General features: G+C 48.1%; 16 non-coding genes across 16 annotated transcripts; all 16 read right to left on the minus strand.

The window, feature by feature from the left end:
• Nucleotides 1-812: 812 nt before the first annotated feature.
• Nucleotides 813-884, minus strand: trnac-gca (transfer RNA cysteine (anticodon GCA)). Its single transcript has one exon. It is a non-coding gene; the product is annotated as a tRNA-Cys (tRNA).
• Nucleotides 885-1,890: 1,006 nt separating this feature from the next.
• trnac-gca (transfer RNA cysteine (anticodon GCA)) lies at nt 1,891-1,962 on the minus strand. Its single transcript has one exon. It is a non-coding gene; the product is annotated as a tRNA-Cys (tRNA).
• A 1,006-nt stretch (nt 1,963-2,968) lies between these two features.
• On the minus strand, nt 2,969-3,040 carry trnac-gca (transfer RNA cysteine (anticodon GCA)). Its single transcript has one exon. It is a non-coding gene; the product is annotated as a tRNA-Cys (tRNA).
• Nucleotides 3,041-4,033: 993 nt separating this feature from the next.
• Nucleotides 4,034-4,105, minus strand: trnac-gca (transfer RNA cysteine (anticodon GCA)). The gene has a single exon. It is a non-coding gene; the product is annotated as a tRNA-Cys (tRNA).
• Nucleotides 4,106-4,572: 467 nt separating this feature from the next.
• Nucleotides 4,573-4,644, minus strand: trnac-gca (transfer RNA cysteine (anticodon GCA)). The gene has a single exon. It is a non-coding gene; the product is annotated as a tRNA-Cys (tRNA).
• Nucleotides 4,645-5,639: 995 nt separating this feature from the next.
• On the minus strand, nt 5,640-5,711 carry trnac-gca (transfer RNA cysteine (anticodon GCA)). Its single transcript has one exon. It is a non-coding gene; the product is annotated as a tRNA-Cys (tRNA).
• Nucleotides 5,712-6,705: 994 nt separating this feature from the next.
• Nucleotides 6,706-6,777, minus strand: trnac-gca (transfer RNA cysteine (anticodon GCA)). The gene has a single exon. It is a non-coding gene; the product is annotated as a tRNA-Cys (tRNA).
• A 456-nt stretch (nt 6,778-7,233) lies between these two features.
• trnac-gca (transfer RNA cysteine (anticodon GCA)) lies at nt 7,234-7,305 on the minus strand. The gene has a single exon. It is a non-coding gene; the product is annotated as a tRNA-Cys (tRNA).
• A 982-nt stretch (nt 7,306-8,287) lies between these two features.
• On the minus strand, nt 8,288-8,359 carry trnac-gca (transfer RNA cysteine (anticodon GCA)). The gene has a single exon. It is a non-coding gene; the product is annotated as a tRNA-Cys (tRNA).
• Nucleotides 8,360-9,354: 995 nt separating this feature from the next.
• trnac-gca (transfer RNA cysteine (anticodon GCA)) lies at nt 9,355-9,426 on the minus strand. The gene has a single exon. It is a non-coding gene; the product is annotated as a tRNA-Cys (tRNA).
• A 1,522-nt stretch (nt 9,427-10,948) lies between these two features.
• trnac-gca (transfer RNA cysteine (anticodon GCA)) lies at nt 10,949-11,020 on the minus strand. The gene has a single exon. It is a non-coding gene; the product is annotated as a tRNA-Cys (tRNA).
• Nucleotides 11,021-12,002: 982 nt separating this feature from the next.
• Nucleotides 12,003-12,074, minus strand: trnac-gca (transfer RNA cysteine (anticodon GCA)). The gene has a single exon. It is a non-coding gene; the product is annotated as a tRNA-Cys (tRNA).
• Nucleotides 12,075-13,080: 1,006 nt separating this feature from the next.
• Nucleotides 13,081-13,152, minus strand: trnac-gca (transfer RNA cysteine (anticodon GCA)). The gene has a single exon. It is a non-coding gene; the product is annotated as a tRNA-Cys (tRNA).
• Nucleotides 13,153-14,158: 1,006 nt separating this feature from the next.
• Nucleotides 14,159-14,230, minus strand: trnac-gca (transfer RNA cysteine (anticodon GCA)). Its single transcript has one exon. It is a non-coding gene; the product is annotated as a tRNA-Cys (tRNA).
• A 993-nt stretch (nt 14,231-15,223) lies between these two features.
• On the minus strand, nt 15,224-15,295 carry trnac-gca (transfer RNA cysteine (anticodon GCA)). Its single transcript has one exon. It is a non-coding gene; the product is annotated as a tRNA-Cys (tRNA).
• Nucleotides 15,296-15,762: 467 nt separating this feature from the next.
• On the minus strand, nt 15,763-15,834 carry trnac-gca (transfer RNA cysteine (anticodon GCA)). The gene has a single exon. It is a non-coding gene; the product is annotated as a tRNA-Cys (tRNA).
• Nucleotides 15,835-16,627: the final 793 nt, after the last annotated feature.

Below are 16,627 nucleotides of genomic sequence, written 5' to 3' on the forward strand. Positions count from 1 at the left end.
GGAAATGGCTGAGTGGTAGAGTCCAGATGGACGGAAGATATTGCTCCGATGACCTCGGCGCTGACCGTATGCACGTGCAATGCTTTCATGCTCTCGTTTCGGCGCTGCAGTGCATGTTTTGCAACATCTCACGATGCAACACGGATCTTCGTGTCTTTGAGGTGTTCATCAAAGAAGGAACCTTGCTGTGGTAGCAAAACACCCCTCCTTCAGTGTTTCCTGTGCAGGATGGGCAACGGCAGTTACTTGAAAAGCCGCTCCAGTGCAGGGAAGTTGCTTGTATAAAGGGGGCACCCAGATTTGAACTGGGGACCTCTGGATCTGCAGTCAAATGCTCTACCACTGAGCTAGACTCCCATGAGAAAAGGGCGGTGCATGTTTACACTTTCCACAAACTACAGTGACAATTGTCTAAAACAACTCTGTTGTCTGTGCCTTTCAACAGTTTACGTGCAGCACATATGTTTTGTATGTGGAACCTAACTCCAAAATGACTGTCTGACTTCAATGGCATTTGCATCAGAAATGGAAATGGCTGAGTGATGGACGGAAGATATTGCGCAGATGCACTCATAGAGTGCATCCGCGCTGACCGTATGCACGTGCAACGCTTTCATGCTCTCGTTTCTGCGATGCAGTGCATGTTTTGCAACATCTCACGATGCAACACGGATCTTCGCGTCTTTGAGGTGTTCATCGTAGAAGGAACCTTGCTGTGGTAGCAAAACACCCCTCCTTCAGTGTTTCCTGTGCAGGAGGGGCAACGGCAGTTACTTGAAAAGCCGCTCCAGTGTCGGGAAGTTGCTTGGAAAAGGGGGCACCCAGATTTGAACTGGGGACCTCTTGATCTGCAGTCAAATGCTCTACCACTGAGCTATACCCCCAACGGAAAACTGTGGTGCATGTTTATACTTTCCACACACTACAGTGACAATTGTCGAAAACAACTCTTTTGTCTGTGCCTTTCAACAGTTTACGTGCAGCACAGATGTTTTGTATGTGGAACCTAACTCCAAAATGACTGTCTGACTTCAATGGCATTTGCATCGGAAATGGAAATGGCTGAGTGGTAGAGTTCAGATGGACGGAAGATATTGCGCAGATGCACTCATCGAGTGCATCCGCGCTGACCATATGCACGTGCAACGCTTTCATGCTCTCGTTTCGGGGCTGCAGTGCATGTTTTGCAACATCTCACGATGCAACACGGATCTTTGTGTCTTTGAAGTGTTCATCATAGAAGGAACCTTGCTGTGGTAGCAAAACACCCCTCCTTCAGTGTTTCCTGTGCAGGATGGGCAACGGCAGTTACTTGAAAAGCCGCTCCAGTGCCGGGAAGTTGCTTCTATGAAGGGGGCACCCAGATTTGAACTGGGGACCTCTTGATCTGCAGTAAAATGCTCTACCACTGAGCTATACCCCCAACAGGAAACTGCGGTGCATGTTTACACTTTCCACATACTACAGTGACAATTGTCTAAAACAACTCTCTTGTCTGCGCCTTTCATCAGTTTACGTGCAGCACAGATGTTTTGTATGTGGAACCTAACTCCAAAATGACTGTCTGACTTCAATGGCATTTGCATCGGAAATGGAAATGGCTGAGTGTTAGAGTTCAGATGGACGGAAGATATTGCGCAGATGCACTCATAGAGTGCATCCGCGCTGACCGTATGCACGTGCAACGCTTTCATGCTCTCGTTTCTGCGATGCAGTGCATGTTTTGCAACATCTCACGATGCACCACGGATCTTTGAGTCTTTGAGGTGTTCATCGTGGAAGGAACCTTGCTGTGGTAGCAAAACACCCCTCCTTCAGTGTTTCCTGTGCAGGATGGGCAACGGCAGTTACTTGAAAAGCCGCTCCAGTGCAGGGAAGTTGCTTGTATAAAGGGGGCACCCAGATTTGAACTGGGGACCTCTTGATCTGCAGTCAAATGCTCGACCACTGAGCTATACCCCCACCGGAAAACTGCGGTGCATGTTTACACTTTCCACATACTACAGTGACAATTGTCGAAAACAACTCTCTTGTCTGTGCCTTACAACAGTTTACGTGCAGCACAGATGTTTTGTATGTGGAACCTAACTCCAAAATGACTGTCTGACTTCAATGGCATTTGCATCGGAAATGGAAATGGCTGAGTGGTAGAGTTCAGATGGACGGAAGATATTGCGCAGATGCACTCATCGAGTGCATCCGCGCTGACCATGTGCACGTGCGATGCTTTCATGCTCTCGTTTCAGCGCTGCAGTGCATGTTTTGCAACATCTCACGATGCAACACGGATCTTCGTGTCTTTGAGGTGTTCATCGTAGAAGGAACCTTGCTGTGGTAGCAAAACACCCCTCCTTCAGTGTTTCCTGTGCAGGATGGGCAACGGCAGTTACTTGAAAAGCCGCTCCAGTGCAGGGAAGTTGCTTGTATCAAGGGGGCACCCAGATTTGAACTGGGGACCTCTTGATCTGCAGTAAAATGCTCTACCACTGAGCTATACCCCCAACAGAAAACTGCGGTGCATGTTTACACTTTCCACATACTACAGTGACAATTGTCTAAAACAACTCTCTTGTCTGCGCCTTTCAACAGTTTACGTGCAGCACAGATGTTTTGTATGTGGAACCTAACTCCAAAATGACTGTCTGACTTCAATGGCATTTGCATCGGAACTGGAAATGGCTGAGTGGTAGAGTTCAGATGGACGGAAGATATTGCGCAGATGCACTCATAGAGTGCATCCGCGCTGACCGTATGTACGTGCAACGCTTTCATGCTCTCGTTTCGGGGCTGCAGTGCATGTTTTGCAACATCTCACGATGCAACACGGATCTTTGTGTCTTTGAGGTGTTCATCGTAGAAGGAACCTTGCTGTGGTAGCAAAACACCCCTCCTTCAGTGTTTCCTGTGCAGGATGGGCAACTGCAGTTACTTGAAAAGCCGCTCCAGTGCCGGGAAGTTGCTTCTATGAAGGGGGCACCCAGATTTGAACTGGGGACCTCTTGATCTGCAGTCAAATGCTCTACCACTGAGCTATACCCCCAACAGAAAACTGCGGTGCATGTTTACACTTTCCACATACTACAGTGACAATTGTCTAAAACAACTCTCTTGTCTGCGCCTTTCAACAGTTTACGTGCAGCACAGATGTTTTGTATGTGGAACCTAACTCCAAAATGACTGTCTGACTTCAATGGCATTTGCATCGGAAATGGAAATGGCTGAGTGGTAGAGTCCAGATGGACGGAAGATATTGCTCCGATGACCTCGGCGCTGACCGTATGCACGTGCAATGCTTTCATGCTCTCGTTTCGGCGCTGCAGTGCATGTTTTGCAACATCTCACGATGCAACACGGATCTTCGTGTCTTTGAGGTGTTCATCAAAGAAGGAACCTTGCTGTGGTAGCAAAACACCCCTCCTTCAGTGTTTCCTGTGCAGGATGGGCAACGGCAGTTACTTGAAAAGCCGCTCCAGTGCAGGGAAGTTGCTTGTGTAAAGGGGGCACCCAGATTTGAACTGGGGACCTCTGGATCTGCAGTCAAATGCTCTACCACTGAGCTAGACTCCCACGAGAAAAGGGCGGTGCATGTTTACACTTTCCACATACTACAATGACAATTGTCTAAAACAACTCTCTTGTCTGCGCCTTTCATCAGTTTACGTGCAGCACAGATGTTTTGTATGTGGAACCTAACTCCAAAATGACTGTCTGACTTCAATGGCATTTGCATCGGAAATGGAAATGGCTGAGTGGTAGAGTTCAGATGGACGGAAGATATTGCGCAGATGCACTCATAGAGTGCATCCGCGCTGACCGTATGCACGTGCAACGCTTTCATGCTCTCGTTTCTGCGCTGCAGTGCATGTTTTGCAACATCTCACGATGCACCACGGATCTTTGAGTCTTTGAGGTGTTCATCGTGGAAGGAACCTTGCTGTGGTAGCAAAACACCCCTCCTTCAGTGTTTCCTGTGCAGGAGGGGCAACGGCAGTTACTTGAAAAGCCGCTCCAGTGTCGGGAAGTTGCTTGGAAAAGGGGGCACCCAGATTTGAACTGGGGACCTTTTGATCTGCAGTCAAATGCTCTACCACTGAGCTATACCCCCAACGGAAAACTGCGGTGCATGTTTATACTTTCCACACACTACAGTGACAATTGTCGAAAACAACTCTTTTGTCTGTGCCTTTCAACAGTTTACGTGCAGCACAGATGTTTTGTATGTGGAACCTAACTCCAAAATGACTGTCTGACTTCAATGGCATTTGCATCGGAACTGGAAATGGCTGAGTGGTAGAGTTCAGATGGACGGAAGATATTGCGCAGATGCACTCATAGAGTGCATCAGCGCTGACCGTATGTACGTGCAACGCTTTCATGCTCTCGTTTCGGGGCTGCAGTGCATGTTTTGCAACATCTCACGATGCACCACGGATCTTTGAGTCTTTGAGGTGTTCATCATAGAAGGAACCTTGCTGTGGTAGCAAAACACCCCTCCTTCAGTGTTTCCTGTGCAGGATGGGCAACGGCAGTTACTTGAAAAGCCGCTCCAGTGCAGGGAAGTTGCTTGTATAAAGGGGGCACCCAGATTTGAACTGGGGACCTCTTGATCTGCAGTCAAATGCTCTACCACTGAGCTATACCCCCAATGGAAAACTGCGGTGCATGTTTATACTTTCCACACACTACAGTGACAATTGTCGAAAACAACTCTTTTGTCTGTGCCTTTCAACAGTTTACGTGCAGCACAGATGTTTTGTATGTGGAACCTAACTCCAAAATGACTGTCTGACTTCAATGGCATTTGCATCGGAAATGGAAATGGCTGAGTGGTAGAGTTCAGATGGACGGAAGATATTGCGCAGATGCACTCATCGAGTGCATCCGCGCTGACCATATGCACGTGCAACGCTTTCATGCTCTCGTTTCGGGGCTGCAGTGCATGTTTTGCAACATCTCACGATGCAACACGGATCTTTGTGTCTTTGAAGTGTTCATCATAGAAGGAACCTTGCTGTGGTAGCAAAACACCCCTCCTTCAGTGTTTCCTGTGCAGGATGGGCAACGGCAGTTACTTGAAAAGCCGCTCCAGTGCCGGGAAGTTGCTTCTATGAAGGGGGCACCCAGATTTGAACTGGGGACCTCTTGATCTGCAGTAAAATGGTCTACCACTGAGCTATACCCCCAACAGGAAACTGCGGTGCATGTTTACACTTTCCACATACTACAGTGACAATTGTCTAAAACAACTCTCTTGTCTGCGCCTTTCATCAGTTTACGTGCAGCACAGATGTTTTGTATGTGGAACCTAACTCCAAAATGACTGTCTGACTTCAATGGCATTTGCATCGGAACTGGAAATGGCTGAGTGGTGGACGTAAGATATTGCGCAGATGCACTCATCGAGTGCATCCGCGCTGACCGTATGTACGTGCAACGCATTCATGCTCTCGTTTCGGGGCTGCAGTGCATGTTTTGCAACATCTCACGATGCAACACGGATCTTTGTGTCTTTGAGGTGTTCATCGTAGAAGGAACCTTGCTGTGGTAGCAAAACACCCCTCCTTCAGTGTTTCCTGTGCAGGATGGGCAACTGCAGTTACTTGAAAAGCCGCTCCAGTGCCGGGAAGTTGCTTCTATGAAGGGGGCACCCAGATTTGAACTGGGGACCTCTTGATCTGCAGTCAAATGCTCTACCACTGAGCTATACCCCCAACAGAAAACTGCGGTGCATGTTTACACTTTCCACATACTACAGTGACAATTGTCTAAAACAACTCTCTTGTCTGCGCCTTTCAACAGTTTACGTGCAGCACAGATGTTTTGTATGTGGAACCTAACTCCAAAATGACTGTCTGACTTCAATGGCATTTGCATCGGAAATGGAAATGGCTGAGTGGTAGAGTCCAGATGGACGGAAGATATTGCTCCGATGACCTCGGCGCTGACCGTATGCACGTGCAATGCTTTCATGCTCTCGTTTCGGCGCTGCAGTGCATGTTTTGCAACATCTCACGATGCAACACGGATCTTCGTGTCTTTGAGGTGTTCATCAAAGAAGGAACCTTGCTGTGGTAGCAAAACACCCCTCCTTCAGTGTTTCCTGTGCAGGATGGGCAACGGCAGTTACTTGAAAAGCCGCTCCAGTGCAGGGAAGTTGCTTGTATAAAGGGGGCACCCAGATTTGAAATGGGGAACCTCTGGATCTGCAGTCAAATGCTCTACCACTGAGCTAGACTCCCACGAGAAAAGGGCGGTGCATGTTTACACTTTCCACATACTACAATGACAATTGTCTAAAACAACTCTCTTGTCTGCGCCTTTCATCAGTTTACGTGCAGCACAGATGTTTTGTATGTGGAACCTAACTCCAAAATGACTGTCTGACTTCAATGGCATTTGCATCGGAAATGGAAATGGCTGAGTGGTAGAGTTCAGATGGACGGAAGATATTGCGCAGATGCACTCATAGAGTGCATCCGCGCTGACCGTATGCACGTGCAACGCTTTCATGCTCTCGTTTCTGCGATGCAGTGCATGTTTTGCAACATCTCACGATGCAACACGGATCTTCGTGTCTTTGAGGTGTTCATCGTAGAAGGAACCTTGCTGTGGTAGCAAAACACCCCTCCTTCAGTGTTTCCTGTGCAGGAGGGGCAACGGCAGTTACTTGAAAAGCCGCTCCAGTGTCGGGAAGTTGCTTGAAAAAGGGGGCACCCAGATTTGAACTGGGGACCTCTTGATCTGCAGTCAAATGCTCTACCACTGAGCTACACCCCCAACAGAAAACTGCGGTGCATGTTTACACTTTCCACATACTACAGTGACAATTGTCTAAAACAACTCTCTTGTCTGCGCCTTTCAACAGTTTACGTGCAGCACAGATGTTTTGTATGTGGAACCTAACTCCAAAATGACTGTCTGACTTCAATGGCATTTGCATCGGAACTGGAAATGGCTGAGTGGTGGACGTAAGATATTGCGCAGATGCACTCATCGAGTGCATCCGCGCTGACCGTATGTACGTGCAACGCATTCATGCTCTCGTTTCGGGGCTGCAGTGCATGTTTTGCAACATCTCACGATGCAACACGGATCTTTGTGTCTTTGAGGTGTTCATCGTAGAAGGAACCTTGCTGTGGTAGCAAAACACCCCTCCTTCAGTGTTTCCTGTGCAGGATGGGCAACTGCAGTTACTTGAAAAGCCGCTCCAGTGCCGGGAAGTTGCTTCTATGAAGGGGGCACCCAGATTTGAACTGGGGACCTCTTGATCTGCAGTCAAATGCTCTACCACTGAGCTATACCCCCAACAGAAAACTCCGGTGCATGTTTACACTTTCCACATACTACAGTGACAATTGTCTAAAACAACTCTCTTGTCTGCGCCTTTCAACAGTTTACGTGCAGCACAGATGTTTTGTATGTGGAACCTAACTCCAAAATGACTGTCTGACTTCAATGGCATTTGCATCGGAAATGGAAATGGCTGAGTGGTAGAGTCCAGATGGACGGAAGATATTGCTCCGATGACCTCGGCGCTGACCGTATGCACGTGCAATGCTTTCATGCTCTCGTTTCGGCGCTGCAGTGCATGTTTTGCAACATCTCACGATGCAACACGGATCTTCGTGTCTTTGAGGTGTTCATCAAAGAAGGAACCTTGCTGTGGTAGCAAAACACCCCTCCTTCAGTGTTTCCTGTGCAGGATGGGCAACGGCAGTTACTTGAAAAGCCGCTCCAGTGCAGGGAAGTTGCTTGTATAAAGGGGGCACCCAGATTTGAACTGGGGACCTCTGGATCTGCAGTCAAATGCTCTACCACTGAGCTAGACTCCCATGAGAAAAGGGCGGTGCATGTTTACACTTTCCACAAACTACAGTGACAATTGTCTAAAACAACTCTGTTGTCTGTGCCTTTCAACAGTTTACGTGCAGCACATATGTTTTGTATGTGGAACCTAACTCCAAAATGACTGTCTGACTTCAATGGCATTTGCATCAGAAATGGAAATGGCTGAGTGATGGACGGAAGATATTGCGCAGATGCACTCATAGAGTGCATCCGCGCTGACCGTATGCACGTGCAACGCTTTCATGCTCTCGTTTCTGCGATGCAGTGCATGTTTTGCAACATCTCACGATGCAACACGGATCTTCGCGTCTTTGAGGTGTTCATCGTAGAAGGAACCTTGCTGTGGTAGCAAAACACCCCTCCTTCAGTGTTTCCTGTGCAGGAGGGGCAACGGCAGTTACTTGAAAAGCCGCTCCAGTGTCGGGAAGTTGCTTGGAAAAGGGGGCACCCAGATTTGAACTGGGGACCTCTTGATCTGCAGTCAAATGCTCTACCACTGAGCTATACCCCCAACGGAAAACTGCGGTGCATGTTTATACTTTCCACACACTACAGTGACAATTGTCGAAAACAACTCTTTTGTCTGTGCCTTTCAACAGTTTACGTGCAGCACAGATGTTTTGTATGTGGAACCTAACTCCAAAATGACTGTCTGACTTCAATGGCATTTGCATCGGAAATGGAAATGGCTGAGTGGTAGAGTTCAGATGGACGGAAGATATTGCGCAGATGCACTCATCGAGTGCATCCGCGCTGACCATATGCACGTGCAACGCTTTCATGCTCTCGTTTCGGGGCTGCAGTGCATGTTTTGCAACATCTCACGATGCAACACGGATCTTTGTGTCTTTGAAGTGTTCATCATAGAAGGAACCTTGCTGTGGTAGCAAAACACCCCTCCTTCAGTGTTTCCTGTGCAGGATGGGCAACGGCAGTTACTTGAAAAGCCGCTCCAGTGCCGGGAAGTTGCTTCTATGAAGGGGGCACCCAGATTTGAACTGGGGACCTCTTGATCTGCAGTAAAATGCTCTACCACTGAGCTATACCCCCAACAGGAAACTGCGGTGCATGTTTACACTTTCCACATACTACAGTGACAATTGTCTAAAACAACTCTCTTGTCTGCGCCTTTCATCAGTTTACGTGCAGCACAGATGTTTTGTATGTGGAACCTAACTCCAAAATGACTGTCTGACTTCAATGGCATTTGCATCGGAACTGGAAATGGCTGAGTGGTGGACGTAAGATATTGCGCAGATGCACTCATCGAGTGCATCCGCGCTGACCGTATGTACGTGCAACGCATTCATGCTCTCGTTTCGGGGCTGCAGTGCATGTTTTGCAACATCTCACGATGCAACACGGATCTTTGTGTCTTTGAGGTGTTCATCGTAGAAGGAACCTTGCTGTGGTAGCAAAACACCCCTCCTTCAGTGTTTCCTGTGCAGGATGGGCAACTGCAGTTACTTGAAAAGCCGCTCCAGTGCCGGGAAGTTGCTTCTATGAAGGGGGCACCCAGATTTGAACTGGGGACCTCTTGATCTGCAGTCAAATGCTCTACCACTGAGCTATACCCCCAACAGAAAACTGCGGTGCATGTTTACACTTTCCACATACTACAGTGACAATTGTCTAAAACAACTCTCTTGTCTGCGCCTTTCAACAGTTTACGTGCAGCACAGATGTTTTGTATGTGGAACCTAACTCCAAAATGACTGTCTGACTTCAATGGCATTTGCATCGGAAATGGAAATGGCTGAGTGGTAGAGTCCAGATGGACGGAAGATATTGCTCCGATGACCTCGGCGCTGACCGTATGCACGTGCAATGCTTTCATGCTCTCGTTTCGGCGCTGCAGTGCATGTTTTGCAACATCTCACGATGCAACACGGATCTTCGTGTCTTTGAGGTGTTCATCAAAGAAGGAACCTTGCTGTGGTAGCAAAACACCCCTCCTTCAGTGTTTCCTGTGCAGGATGGGCAACGGCAGTTACTTGAAAAGCCGCTCCAGTGCAGGGAAGTTGCTTGTATAAAGGGGGCACCCAGATTTGAAATGGGGAACCTCTGGATCTGCAGTCAAATGCTCTACCACTGAGCTAGACTCCCACGAGAAAAGGGCGGTGCATGTTTACACTTTCCACATACTACAATGACAATTGTCTAAAACAACTCTCTTGTCTGCGCCTTTCATCAGTTTACGTGCAGCACAGATGTTTTGTATGTGGAACCTAACTCCAAAATGACTGTCTGACTTCAATGGCATTTGCATCGGAAATGGAAATGGCTGAGTGGTAGAGTTCAGATGGACGGAAGATATTGCGCAGATGCACTCATAGAGTGCATCCGCGCTGACCGTATGCACGTGCAACGCTTTCATGCTCTCGTTTCTGCGATGCAGTGCATGTTTTGCAACATCTCACGATGCAACACGGATCTTCGTGTCTTTGAGGTGTTCATCGTAGAAGGAACCTTGCTGTGGTAGCAAAACACCCCTCCTTCAGTGTTTCCTGTGCAGGAGGGGCAACGGCAGTTACTTGAAAAGCCGCTCCAGTGTCGGGAAGTTGCTTGAAAAAGGGGGCACCCAGATTTGAACTGGGGACCTCTTGATCTGCCGTCAAATGCTCTACCACTGAGCTACACCCCCAACAGAAAACTGCGGTGCATGTTTACACTTTCCACATACTACAGTGACAATTGTCTAAAACAACTCTCTTGTCTGCGCCTTTCAACAGTTTACGTGCAGCACAGATGTTTTGTATGTGGAACCTAACTCCAAAATGACTGTCTGACTTCAATGGCATTTGCATCGGAACTGGAAATGGCTGAGTGGTGGACGTAAGATATTGCGCAGATGCACTCATCGAGTGCATCCGCGCTGACCGTATGTACGTGCAACGCATTCATGCTCTCGTTTCGGGGCTGCAGTGCATGTTTTGCAACATCTCACGATGCAACACGGATCTTTGTGTCTTTGAGGTGTTCATCGTAGAAGGAACCTTGCTGTGGTAGCAAAACACCCCTCCTTCAGTGTTTCCTGTGCAGGATGGGCAACTGCAGTTACTTGAAAAGCCGCTCCAGTGCCGGGAAGTTGCTTCTATGAAGGGGGCACCCAGATTTGAACTGGGGACCTCTTGATCTGCAGTCAAATGCTCTACCACTGAGCTATACCCCCAACAGAAAACTGCGGTGCATGTTTACACTTTCCACATACTACAGTGACAATTGTCTAAAACAACTCTCTTGTCTGCGCCTTTCAACAGTTTACGTGCAGCACAGATGTTTTGTATGTGGAACCTAACTCCAAAATGACTGTCTGACTTCAATGGCATTTGCATCGGAAATGGAAATGGCTGAGTGGTAGAGTCCAGATGGACGGAAGATATTGCTCCGATGACCTCGGCGCTGACCGTATGCACGTGCAATGCTTTCATGCTCTCGTTTCGGCGCTGCAGTGCATGTTTTGCAACATCTCACGATGCAACACGGATCTTCGTGTCTTTGAGGTGTTCATCAAAGAAGGAACCTTGCTGTGGTAGCAAAACACCCCTCCTTCAGTGTTTCCTGTGCAGGATGGGCAACGGCAGTTACTTGAAAAGCCGCTCCAGTGCAGGGAAGTTGCTTGTATAAAGGGGGCACCCAGATTTGAACTGGGGACCTCTGGATCTGCAGTCAAATGCTCTACCACTGAGCTAGACTCCCATGAGAAAAGGGCGGTGCATGTTTACACTTTCCACAAACTACAGTGACAATTGTCTAAAACAACTCTGTTGTCTGTGCCTTTCAACAGTTTACGTGCAGCACATATGTTTTGTATGTGGAACCTAACTCCAAAATGACTGTCTGACTTCAATGGCATTTGCATCAGAAATGGAAATGGCTGAGTGATGGACGGAAGATATTGCGCAGATGCACTCATAGAGTGCATCCGCGCTGACCGTATGCACGTGCAACGCTTTCATGCTCTCGTTTCTGCGATGCAGTGCATGTTTTGCAACATCTCACGATGCAACACGGATCTTCGCGTCTTTGAGGTGTTCATCGTAGAAGGAACCTTGCTGTGGTAGCAAAACACCCCTCCTTCAGTGTTTCCTGTGCAGGAGGGGCAACGGCAGTTACTTGAAAAGCCGCTCCAGTGTCGGGAAGTTGCTTGGAAAAGGGGGCACCCAGATTTGAACTGGGGACCTCTTGATCTGCAGTCAAATGCTCTACCACTGAGCTATACCCCCAACGGAAAACTGTGGTGCATGTTTATACTTTCCACACACTACAGTGACAATTGTCGAAAACAACTCTTTTGTCTGTGCCTTTCAACAGTTTACGTGCAGCACAGATGTTTTGTATGTGGAACCTAACTCCAAAATGACTGTCTGACTTCAATGGCATTTGCATCGGAAATGGAAATGGCTGAGTGGTAGAGTTCAGATGGACGGAAGATATTGCGCAGATGCACTCATCGAGTGCATCCGCGCTGACCATATGCACGTGCAACGCTTTCATGCTCTCGTTTCGGGGCTGCAGTGCATGTTTTGCAACATCTCACGATGCAACACGGATCTTTGTGTCTTTGAAGTGTTCATCATAGAAGGAACCTTGCTGTGGTAGCAAAACACCCCTCCTTCAGTGTTTCCTGTGCAGGATGGGCAACGGCAGTTACTTGAAAAGCCGCTCCAGTGCCGGGAAGTTGCTTCTATGAAGGGGGCACCCAGATTTGAACTGGGGACCTCTTGATCTGCAGTAAAATGCTCTACCACTGAGCTATACCCCCAACAGGAAACTGCGGTGCATGTTTACACTTTCCACATACTACAGTGACAATTGTCTAAAACAACTCTCTTGTCTGCGCCTTTCATCAGTTTACGTGCAGCACAGATGTTTTGTATGTGGAACCTAACTCCAAAATGACTGTCTGACTTCAATGGCATTTGCATCGGAAATGGAAATGGCTGAGTGTTAGAGTTCAGATGGACGGAAGATATTGCGCAGATGCACTCATAGAGTGCATCCGCGCTGACCGTATGCACGTGCAACGCTTTCATGCTCTCGTTTCTGCGATGCAGTGCATGTTTTGCAACATCTCACGATGCACCACGGATCTTTGAGTCTTTGAGGTGTTCATCGTGGAAGGAACCTTGCTGTGGTAGCAAAACACCCCTCCTTCAGTGTTTCCTGTGCAGGATGGGCAACGGCAGTTACTTGAAAAGCCGCTCCAGTGCAGGGAAGTTGCTTGTATAAAGGGGGCACCCAGATTTGAACTGGGGACCTCTTGATCTGCAGTCAAATGCTCGACCACTGAGCTATACCCCCACCGGAAAACTGCGGTGCATGTTTACACTTTCCACATACTACAGTGACAATTGTCGAAAACAACTCTCTTGTCTGTGCCTTACAACAGTTTACGTGCAGCACAGATGTTTTGTATGTGGAACCTAACTCCAAAATGACTGTCTGACTTCAATGGCATTTGCATCGGAAATGGAAATGGCTGAGTGGTAGAGTTCAGATGGACGGAAGATATTGCGCAGATGCACTCATCGAGTGCATCCGCGCTGACCATGTGCACGTGCGATGCTTTCATGCTCTCGTTTCAGCGCTGCAGTGCATGTTTTGCAACATCTCACGATGCAACACGGATCTTCGTGTCTTTGAGGTGTTCATCGTAGAAGGAACCTTGCTGTGGTAGCAAAACACCCCTCCTTCAGTGTTTCCTGTGCAGGATGGGCAACGGCAGTTACTTGAAAAGCCGCTCCAGTGCAGGGAAGTTGCTTGTATCAAGGGGGCACCCAGATTTGAACTGGGGACCTCTTGATCTGCAGTAAAATGCTCTACCACTGAGCTATACCCCCAACAGAAAACTGCGGTGCATGTTTACACTTTCCACATACTACAGTGACAATTGTCTAAAACAACTCTCTTGTCTGCGCCTTTCAACAGTTTACGTGCAGCACAGATGTTTTGTATGTGGAACCTAACTCCAAAATGACTGTCTGACTTCAATGGCATTTGCATCGGAACTGGAAATGGCTGAGTGGTAGAGTTCAGATGGACGGAAGATATTGCGCAGATGCACTCATAGAGTGCATCCGCGCTGACCGTATGTACGTGCAACGCTTTCATGCTCTCGTTTCGGGGCTGCAGTGCATGTTTTGCAACATCTCACGATGCAACACGGATCTTTGTGTCTTTGAGGTGTTCATCGTAGAAGGAACCTTGCTGTGGTAGCAAAACACCCCTCCTTCAGTGTTTCCTGTGCAGGATGGGCAACTGCAGTTACTTGAAAAGCCGCTCCAGTGCCGGGAAGTTGCTTCTATGAAGGGGGCACCCAGATTTGAACTGGGGACCTCTTGATCTGCAGTCAAATGCTCTACCACTGAGCTATACCCCCAACAGAAAACTGCGGTGCATGTTTACACTTTCCACATACTACAGTGACAATTGTCTAAAACAACTCTCTTGTCTGCGCCTTTCAACAGTTTACGTGCAGCACAGATGTTTTGTATGTGGAACCTAACTCCAAAATGACTGTCTGACTTCAATGGCATTTGCATCGGAAATGGAAATGGCTGAGTGGTAGAGTCCAGATGGACGGAAGATATTGCTCCGATGACCTCGGCGCTGACCGTATGCACGTGCAATGCTTTCATGCTCTCGTTTCGGCGCTGCAGTGCATGTTTTGCAACATCTCACGATGCAACACGGATCTTCGTGTCTTTGAGGTGTTCATCAAAGAAGGAACCTTGCTGTGGTAGCAAAACACCCCTCCTTCAGTGTTTCCTGTGCAGGATGGGCAACGGCAGTTACTTGAAAAGCCGCTCCAGTGCAGGGAAGTTGCTTGTGTAAAGGGGGCACCCAGATTTGAACTGGGGACCTCTGGATCTGCAGTCAAATGCTCTACCACTGAGCTAGACTCCCACGAGAAAAGGGCGGTGCATGTTTACACTTTCCACATACTACAATGACAATTGTCTAAAACAACTCTCTTGTCTGCGCCTTTCATCAGTTTACGTGCAGCACAGATGTTTTGTATGTGGAACCTAACTCCAAAATGACTGTCTGACTTCAATGGCATTTGCATCGGAAATGGAAATGGCTGAGTGGTAGAGTTCAGATGGACGGAAGATATTGCGCAGATGCACTCATAGAGTGCATCCGCGCTGACCGTATGCACGTGCAACGCTTTCATGCTCTCGTTTCTGCGCTGCAGTGCATGTTTTGCAACATCTCACGATGCACCACGGATCTTTGAGTCTTTGAGGTGTTCATCGTGGAAGGAACCTTGCTGTGGTAGCAAAACACCCCTCCTTCAGTGTTTCCTGTGCAGGAGGGGCAACGGCAGTTACTTGAAAAGCCGCTCCAGTGTCGGGAAGTTGCTTGGAAAAGGGGGCACCCAGATTTGAACTGGGGACCTTTTGATCTGCAGTCAAATGCTCTACCACTGAGCTATACCCCCAACGGAAAACTGCGGTGCATGTTTATACTTTCCACACACTACAGTGACAATTGTCGAAAACAACTCTTTTGTCTGTGCCTTTCAACAGTTTACGTGCAGCACAGATGTTTTGTATGTGGAACCTAACTCCAAAATGACTGTCTGACTTCAATGGCATTTGCATCGGAACTGGAAATGGCTGAGTGGTAGAGTTCAGATGGACGGAAGATATTGCGCAGATGCACTCATAGAGTGCATCAGCGCTGACCGTATGTACGTGCAACGCTTTCATGCTCTCGTTTCGGGGCTGCAGTGCATGTTTTGCAACATCTCACGATGCACCACGGATCTTTGAGTCTTTGAGGTGTTCATCATAGAAGGAACCTTGCTGTGGTAGCAAAACACCCCTCCTTCAGTGTTTCCTGTGCAGGATGGGCAACGGCAGTTACTTGAAAAGCCGCTCCAGTGCAGGGAAGTTGCTTGTATAAAGGGGGCACCCAGATTTGAACTGGGGACCTCTTGATCTGCAGTCAAATGCTCTACCACTGAGCTATACCCCCAATGGAAAACTGCGGTGCATGTTTATACTTTCCACACACTACAGTGACAATTGTCGAAAACAACTCTTTTGTCTGTGCCTTTCAACAGTTTACGTGCAGCACAGATGTTTTGTATGTGGAACCTAACTCCAAAATGACTGTCTGACTTCAATGGCATTTGCATCGGAAATGGAAATGGCTGAGTGGTAGAGTTCAGATGGACGGAAGATATTGCGCAGATGCACTCATCGAGTGCATCCGCGCTGACCATATGCACGTGCAACGCTTTCATGCTCTCGTTTCGGGGCTGCAGTGCATGTTTTGCAACATCTCACGATGCAACACGGATCTTTGTGTCTTTGAAGTGTTCATCATAGAAGGAACCTTGCTGTGGTAGCAAAACACCCCTCCTTCAGTGTTTCCTGTGCAGGATGGGCAACGGCAGTTACTTGAAAAGCCGCTCCAGTGCCGGGAAGTTGCTTCTATGAAGGGGGCACCCAGATTTGAACTGGGGACCTCTTGATCTGCAGTAAAATGCTCTACCACTGAGCTATACCCCCAACAGGAAACTGCGGTGCATGTTTACACTTTCCACATACTACAGTGACAATTGTCTAAAACAACTCTCTTGTCTGCGCCTTTCATCAGTTTACGTGCAGCACAGATGTTTTGTATGTGGAACCTAACTCCAAAATGACTGTCTGACTTCAATGGCATTTGCATCGGAACTGGAAATGGCTGAGTGGTGGACGTAAGATATTGCGCAGATGCACTCATCGAGTGCATCCGCGCTGACCGTATGTACGTGCAACGC

Source organism: Chiloscyllium punctatum, chromosome 42 (genome assembly GCF_047496795.1).
Source record: "Chiloscyllium punctatum isolate Juve2018m chromosome 42, sChiPun1.3, whole genome shotgun sequence".
Classification (NCBI taxonomy): Eukaryota; Metazoa; Chordata; class Chondrichthyes; order Orectolobiformes; family Hemiscylliidae; genus Chiloscyllium; species Chiloscyllium punctatum.